Source organism: Hyperolius riggenbachi, chromosome 8 (genome assembly GCF_040937935.1).
Source record: "Hyperolius riggenbachi isolate aHypRig1 chromosome 8, aHypRig1.pri, whole genome shotgun sequence".
Classification (NCBI taxonomy): domain Eukaryota; kingdom Metazoa; phylum Chordata; class Amphibia; order Anura; family Hyperoliidae; genus Hyperolius; species Hyperolius riggenbachi.
This window is the reverse complement of record NC_090653.1, coordinates 5,482,867-5,491,034: the sequence shown is the minus strand read 5'-3', so window position 1 is coordinate 5,491,034 and position 8,168 is coordinate 5,482,867.

Here is an 8,168-nt window from a genome sequence, read left to right as displayed (position 1 = left end):
TGCCTGTGGTAGTGCACAGTTTCAGGTGCCACGCCCACCCACAATCCTTCGACCCACTTTGGCTCTGATCACTTTGTCACAATCCCACTCCTCCCATATACAAGGAACCAGTGCTCGAGTCTGGCATCTCTCTCCTTTTCTGCTGAATAATACAATGCTCTGCACCATTTGCATCCCCCCCCCCCCCCCCCCACACACACACACACACCACTACTGAGGCGATGTCAGTGGCTGTGACTGTCCCATGCCCAATTTCCCTCCAATTGCTGCCAAAGAGGGAAGTGAGTTATCTGAATGCCTCAACTTCCTCCAGGAGATGAATGGGTTGCTGTGGCAACACAATGGATGGAAGTCCCAATGTGATGTCATCACCAGCAATTGTGACATCCACAAGGGTGCAATGGGGGATTTGGAGGGAGGAGAGTCCTCTCTATGAGCTTTATAATGTACAAAATTCCAAAAAGCTGAAAAACTGCACTGGTGGTGCGCTGCTCAACATACACTTAAATTCACAAAGATCATCAAATAGCTGCGCACTATGATCCCTTGCAGTCCCTACATGGAAAAAATACCGGTTTCTGCCAACCCAAAAATTTTGGTGGCAGTTTTTTTGGTTCTACACAGCTTGGGGCTAGGAGGCTTTTGAGATTTGGGGCCTTTCTGTAAATAAACTTAGGTCTTATAGGTAGTAATTTGCCTAATTCTATTGGCAGAGGTAGCGTGGGGAGGGATGTTTCCGGATCAGACCCGAGAGGGGGAGGGGAGGGAGGGGATGGATAGGTATAAGAGAGAGCTTGCAGAGGGCCGCGCATGCTTCTGAGGAGTCGCTATAGGCGACGAAACCGGTCAAGCGCACGCGGCCAGCAAACGGGGAAAGAGCACCAGGGGATACGTGAGGAAACAGAGGGAGGCCAAAGGACCAGCGCAGCCAAGCCGACCCGGTGGCCCACGTTTGGGGTAGAGCCCACTAAAACTCTGTGCCTTGAACAACGGATACGAGCTTTGGTTATGCTTTTTTGAGGTGAATTGATACTACAGCAAAGTGACAACAGTGGAGGAGAATCCTTGTATGGCAGGGGGCGGCCAGATGACCCCATAGGCGCTGGAGACCCATCTAACAGAGGGTCATTTGTATGCGGTGAGTTCCCACTGCTTGGGGTGTGGTGGAGGTGAATTCCCGTGAGAGGTGGTCACTACACTCTGCAAAGCCATTTAGGAAGAACTCCACCTCAATTGTATTGTTTGACTGTCTTACATGAAAGAGAGAGACACTTGCCTGAACAGTATCATAATGCGCAGCTATTTGATGATCTTGATGAGCTTTATAATGTACCTGAGATGAGAAGCTTCTAATGCTGGGAATACACGAGTCGACCCGGTGGCTCGATTAGCCGCTGGATCGAAACCCGCCACGTCCCCGCTCGTCCCCGCGGGCACTCCTTATCTTCCGCTCGTTTTCTTCCCATTGTCCGCCCGCGGGGATCGAACGCAGAATCGATCCGCCGCAGTGATCGGACACGTCGGAAATTATCAATCGAGCCATCAGCGGCTCGATTGATAAGAACAATCCATCCATGTATGCCCAGCATTAGGTGCCATACTCACCTGGGACTTCCTTAAAGCGGTATAAAACCCTGACATAATATTCAATAAAAACATGTTTTCCTACTTTTTATATGCCATACGGTTATCATATTTGCTTTTGTGCATAAGCATTAGTATTCATTTAGAAATTACAAGTTCCCAAAGTACTGTTTTTTGCTCTTTAAAAGATGACTTTGCATTTTATTTATAACTGCTTTATTCATCTTCTAACGTAAGCAGAAATGCTTTCTGATTGTCTGACTTTGTTCAGTGAACCCGGCAGTGTCAGAGAAGTGTTTATTTACATTCCTCACTTGATACAATTAAATACAAGATAACATTATCTACAACTTCGGATGCGTCCAGCTTTGCTGGCAGGGAAGCTTCTAAGTCCTGTGTGTAACCCTTTGAATGCTGTTTTAATAATAAAAAAAAATGCTGGTTGTATATAATATGCTGTAAATAATCTATTAGAGCAAAGAAGAAATGCTGGGTTTCACTCTGCTTTAGGCTTCTCGTCCCTCTCCGTCTCTCTGGGTGGCTCCTGTCACTATCAATAGTGTGCGGCCCAGCCAGACATACTGCCCCGTTGCCCTCCCGCGGCTGGGGGCGTTTTGTGCTTGTGCAGTACTACTGCGCAGAAAACTCCAAGGGACGAGAGCGTGATGGGGGAGCATGCCTGGCCAGGCCGCGCATGTGTGACTCGGACACGCTTTCAGGCACTATTGCAGATGACAGGAGCCACCCAGGGAGACGGCGAGTGACAAGCGGCCCCAGGTAAGGAAGCCCCAGGTAAGGGTGAGACGGTTCTCAGGTTCTCTTTAATGCATAATTGTACATAGGACATAAAGGATGCAGAGATTTGGCCACTGCGGACTAGCCCTGTTACAATCCAGTCTGAAGAGTGCAAATAACAGTGATGTCATCTCCTTGGTACCTAAATAAGCAAAGGAGGTAGGCAGGAGGTGTGGCTTCTAAAGGAAGTGGGCGGTGGAGACCGCGAAGGACTATGATTTTCCCAGATAGCACACTTCCTGCCTCCACCCACGAGCAGCCCCGCCTCTTGCCTTCTTTCTCAGGGCAGACAGGAAATGACATCAGTGTGGCCGGTGTGGCTGGGAGGGCCTCTGGGCCGTAGCAGCTAGATCTCTGACATCTTCCTGTCATTGGGGAGGGGAGCTTTTATAAAGGGGGTGGGGGGGGGGCGTCTTCTTGATTTGGGGAAAATATTTACATATGCAGTTACAGCAAATTCCCCGATATCCAGATCTCAGGCAGGGAGTGTCAACTAACTGGCATGCTGGGATAGTGGTGACTGGTTTAGGGTAGGTTGCCGGGGGAGGGGTTTGCTGGGCACAAAATACTCACCAAGCCTCCAGCGACGTCCTGTAGCTCGGCTTTCTGGCATCCGTTCACAGCTTCCGGAGTGTAACCTGACGCAACGCAGGTAAGACGACACGCCGGAAGCTGTACAGAAAGGACACCGGAGCTCGCTAGGTGCTACAGGGCGTTGCTGGATCCTTGGTGAGTATTTTATTCTGCATGAGGGGGTAGGTGTGTGCTTTTTTGGCTGAGTGCTCAGCACCCGGCAAGCACATGTGTCGGGCATCAGCCAATCCCTGCCGTTGCCGGATACTAGGGACCTTGCTGTATATACTGGATATAAATATTATTTTCTTTTTTCAATATATTACCAAATCGCTGTACATTTAGACTTTACACACAAGTTTAGAAACAGTGTCTCCAACATGCCAATTTTGACGACTCGCCTTAATTGAGGTCTTTGAATAAAATGACAAAACGTGCGGCCCGGGGGAAGGGCGCCTGCACGGGGGATGATAAATGTTACCGAGAGGAATTAACATGTTTTCATACATAAGACTCCGCATTATAGAGCAATAGAGATTTCTCCTTTCAGGTAATGACAATAAACGGTTTCTTCCCGCTACAATCACCCATTATTCAGTGCCAGACGTTAGCGCGGGTTCCACTCACCGGGATGCGGGTCTGTTTGCTAATCTGCCAGTGTGGCGGCACAAGGCCTGAATTATTGGCTCACAATATAATTAACGCTATAGGGAGGGTATTATATACGTAATGTAGTCACATGACCAGCTTTACCCGCTCTGTGTACAATTTATTGTATGCTATTTGGTATTATTCCAAATCCTGAACCCTGCGAATTGTCTGAATTACACATGATTGGGTGTGAAATTGTGACTTAATATTTGTACAATCGAATCTCGGCTCTGCCTGTTCAGTAAGCCAGCACCTATTCAGTAGGAGACCTTGGGCCAGTCTCCCTAGCACTACGACTGCCTATAGAGCGCGCCCTAGTGGCTGCAGCTCTGGCGCTTTGAGTCCGCCAGGAGAAAAGCACGATATAAATGTTCTGTGTTTGTTTGTTTGTGCAATCCCTTATGGGATGATTGCATTCATTCCAGCGGAAATATATCACCTTTCCGTTATTTGCTGGCCTCACACAGGGACGGATCTAGACCAAGTTGCACCTGGGGCAAGGTCAGGTTTTGGCGCCTAAACTGCCATTCATTTTGCCGCCTTTTTAAGAATTCAACAAACTGCGCCTGGGGCAAGAGACCCGTCTGCACCCTCCTAGATCCGTCCCTGGCCTCACAAAGTGCATCAGAAACCTGAATTGACCCCCCATATCTAGGATGCCCGCCAACGCGGCCTTGTACCTCTCCGATCCATGCTGGTCTTGTTATAAATAACATTGATACCTACACAGCTCAGCTACTACATATCTGCCCACTGTCCCTCTTTGGGAACCCTGTCTCTCTGTCCCTCTGTCTTCCTCATTTGTCCCTCTTTCAGGACTGATGGACAGATCTGTGTAAATATATGGATTTTTCTGTTGAAGAATGTATTTATTTGACTCTAAACTTTATTCCCATCCTTTAAAGTGATATATTTCTTACTTTCAAATGTTAATTTGAAAGAAAATGTACTAGGATAGAAAGGACCAGTGTGACTTGAATGATCAAACTCAGTGTTGCCAACTCATCCCTTTAATTACTGACACATATGAATTATACAGGTTTTGTGGCTAGGTTGATGCAGTTAAGGCACTGATTATGTGCTAATAGCCCCAGAACCTGTATAACTAAGATGTGTCAGTAATTAAAGGGATGAGTTGGCAACACTGATCAAACTACATATTTTCCTTATGAAATCTTTATGGTATGCGTGGCTATGGGTGTGATTGGGAGTGATCAGGGGTGTGGCTTAAGTGTCCTTCTTTCTTATCTCAAAAAGTTGGGAGGTATGGAACTAGTCTACTTTTGGAGTCAAATCCTTACTGTCCCTCGCTCTTCTGTTAGGATTTTGGACAACTGACTTGTGCTATTGAACTACCTAAAGATTTTTGAGTTCTTGAGGAAGGGGGCGTACCTGAAAGGCATTGGTGCAAGCAGTGGGGCGTGGACAGCCTAGACAACGGGCTGCACTGGAGAAGAAAAGTGTGATCGTGGAATCAGCAGAGAATTGGATCCAATCTTCTGAGTCTGAGGCCTCTGTGGTGTGACATGAAGGAGGAGATTGCTGATTGATGATGTTGCACAATGTAGTGAGCGTTCCCTCTGCCTTGGCCCCGCCCCCTCCTGCACTGCGCCCTGAGGCTGGAACCTCTCTTGCCTCTGCCTCGGCCCTGTGCCCCCTCTTACACTGCGCCCTGAGGCTGGAGCCTCTCTTGCCTCTGCCTCGGCCCCACCCTGCGCCCCCTCTTACACTGCGCCCTGAGGCTGGAGCCTCTCTTGCCTCTGCCTCGGCCCAGCCCTGCTCTGTGGTGTGACATGAAGGAGGAGATTGCACAATGTAGTGAGCATTCCCTCTGCCTCGGCCCTGTACCCCTCCTACACTGCGCCCTGAGGCTGGAGCCTCTCTAGCCTCGGCCCGGCCCTGTACCCCTCCTACACTGCGCCCTGAGGCTGGAGCCTCTCTTGCCTCTGCCTCGGCCCTGCCCCCTCTTACACTGCACCCTGAGGCTGGAGCCTCTCTTGCCTCTGCCTCGGCCCAGCCCTGCTCTGTGGTGTGACATGAAGGAGGAGATTGCTGATTGATGATGTTGCACAATGTAGTGAGCGTTCCCTCTGCCTTGTCATTTCTACAGCAAATTCATGTTTTGAATAAATATAAAATCTTTTATGCTGAATTAATGTTATTTTACCAGAGGAGGTAACAGACGGGCATTATAGAGTTTTTCAGACACTGATTTGGGGATCAGGGTGTTCCTATTTATGTTATTATATAACTTCATTGTAACTATTTTTCCTATTTATGTTGTTATATAACTTCATTGTAACTATTTTTCCTATTTATGTTGTTATATAACTTCATTGTAACTATTTTTCCTATTTATGTTGTTGTATAACTTCATTGTAACTATTTTTCCTATTTATGTTGTTGTATAACTTCACTGTAACTATTTTTCCTATTTATGTTATTGTATAACTTCACTGTAACTATTTTTCCTATTTATGTTGTTGTATAACTTCACTGTAACTATTTTTCCTATTTATGTTGTTGTATAACTTCACTGTAACTATTTTTCCTATTTATGTTATTATATAACTTCACTGTAACTATTTTTCCTATTTATGTTATTGTATAACTTCACTGTAACTATTTTTCCTATTTATGTTATTATATAACTTCACTGTAACTATTTTTCCTATTTATGTTGTTGTATAACTTCACTGTAACTATTTTTCCTATTTATGTTATTGTATAACTTCACTGTAACTATTTTTCCTATTTATGTTATTATATAACTTCACTGTAACTATTTTTCCTATTTATGTTATTGTATAACTTCATTGTAACTATTTTTCCTATTTATGTTATTGTATAACTTCACTGTAACTATCTTTCCTCACTACTACATAAGAGTTTTTAGACTCCACTTTTTTTAAAGGCAGAGGAGGTGATTGAAGTCTCGGAATCCAGACAGACGGGACAAACGATTGCGATGAAATATTAAACAACAGCTCGTGTAAGCGTGGTGTGCCGCAGCTTGTTACCCACTAAACGCAGGACTGCAACAAACACACCTGCATAGGAATTACAACAAGTGATTGATAAATATATGAAGCCTACACAGATATCAGGCAGGGAAATAACAGAACTCAACTGTCACCGAGAAAACAGCTTCAACATGCATCAGAGTTCAGGACAACACACTGCGATACAACTCTGACTCACCTCCACTGCAATCCCAGACTGACGGAGAGAGAGGCAGACAGAGAGAGAAACAGACAGACAGACAGAGACAGACAGACAAACTGATAGGCAGACACAGAGAGAGACAGACAGACAAGACTGATAGGCAGACACAGAGAGAGACAGACAGGCAAGACTGATAGGCAGACACAGAGAGAGAGACAGAGACAGGCAAGTCTGATAGTCAGATGCAGAGAGAGACAGACAGACAAGACTGATAGGCAGACACAGAGAGAGACAGACAGACAAGACTGATAGGCAGACACAGAGAGAGACAGACAGACAAGACTGATAGGCAGACACAGAGAGAGAAACAGACAGACAGACAGACTGATAGGCAGACACAGAGAGAGACAGACAGACAGACTGATAGGCAGACACAGAGAGAGACAGACAGACAGACAGAGACAGACAGACAGACTGATAGGCAGACACAGAGAGAGAAACAGACAGACAGACAGAGACAGACAGACAGACTGATAGGCAGACACAGAGAGAGACAGACAGACAAGACTGATAGGCAGACACAGAGAGAGACAGACAGGCAAGACTGATAGGCAGACACAGAGAGAGACAGACAGACAAGACTGATAGGCAGACACAGAGAGAGACAGACAGACAAGACTGATAGGCAGACACAGAGAGAGAAACAGACAGACAGACAGACTGATAGGCAGACACAGAGAGAGACAGACAGACAGACTGATAGGCAGACACAGAGAGAGACAGACAGACAGACAGAGACAGACAGACAGACTGATAGGCAGACACAGAGAGAGAAACAGACAGACAGACAGAGACAGACAGACAGACTGATAGGCAGACACAGAGAGAGACAGACAGACAAGACTGATAGGCAGACACAGAGAGAGACAGAGACAGGCAAGACTGATAGGCAGACACAGAGAGAGACAGACAGGCAAGACTGATAGGCAGACACAGAGAGAGACAGACAGACAAGACTGATAGGCAGACACAGAGAGAGACAGACAGACAAGACTGATAGGCAGACACAGAGAGAGACAGACAGACAAGACTGATAGGCAGACACAGAGAGAGACAGAGACAGGCAAGACTGATAGGCAGACCCAGAGAGAGACAGAGACAGACAAGACTGATAGTCAGATGCAGCGTGTGTGTGCGCGGGCGTAACAAGGTCCCATCGGGCCCCCCTGCAGAAATACTAAGCCCCCCCCCTCGGGGCCCGCTTGGGGCCGCTTTGGGGGGCTGGAGGGGTCGTAGCATGAGGGGTTTAAACAGGAAGTCGCGTCAGACACTAGAGGGAGAAACGTCCACACTGGAGCGCATGGAAGGTATGTATCTGCCGCTGCCCGCCGCTGCCCGCC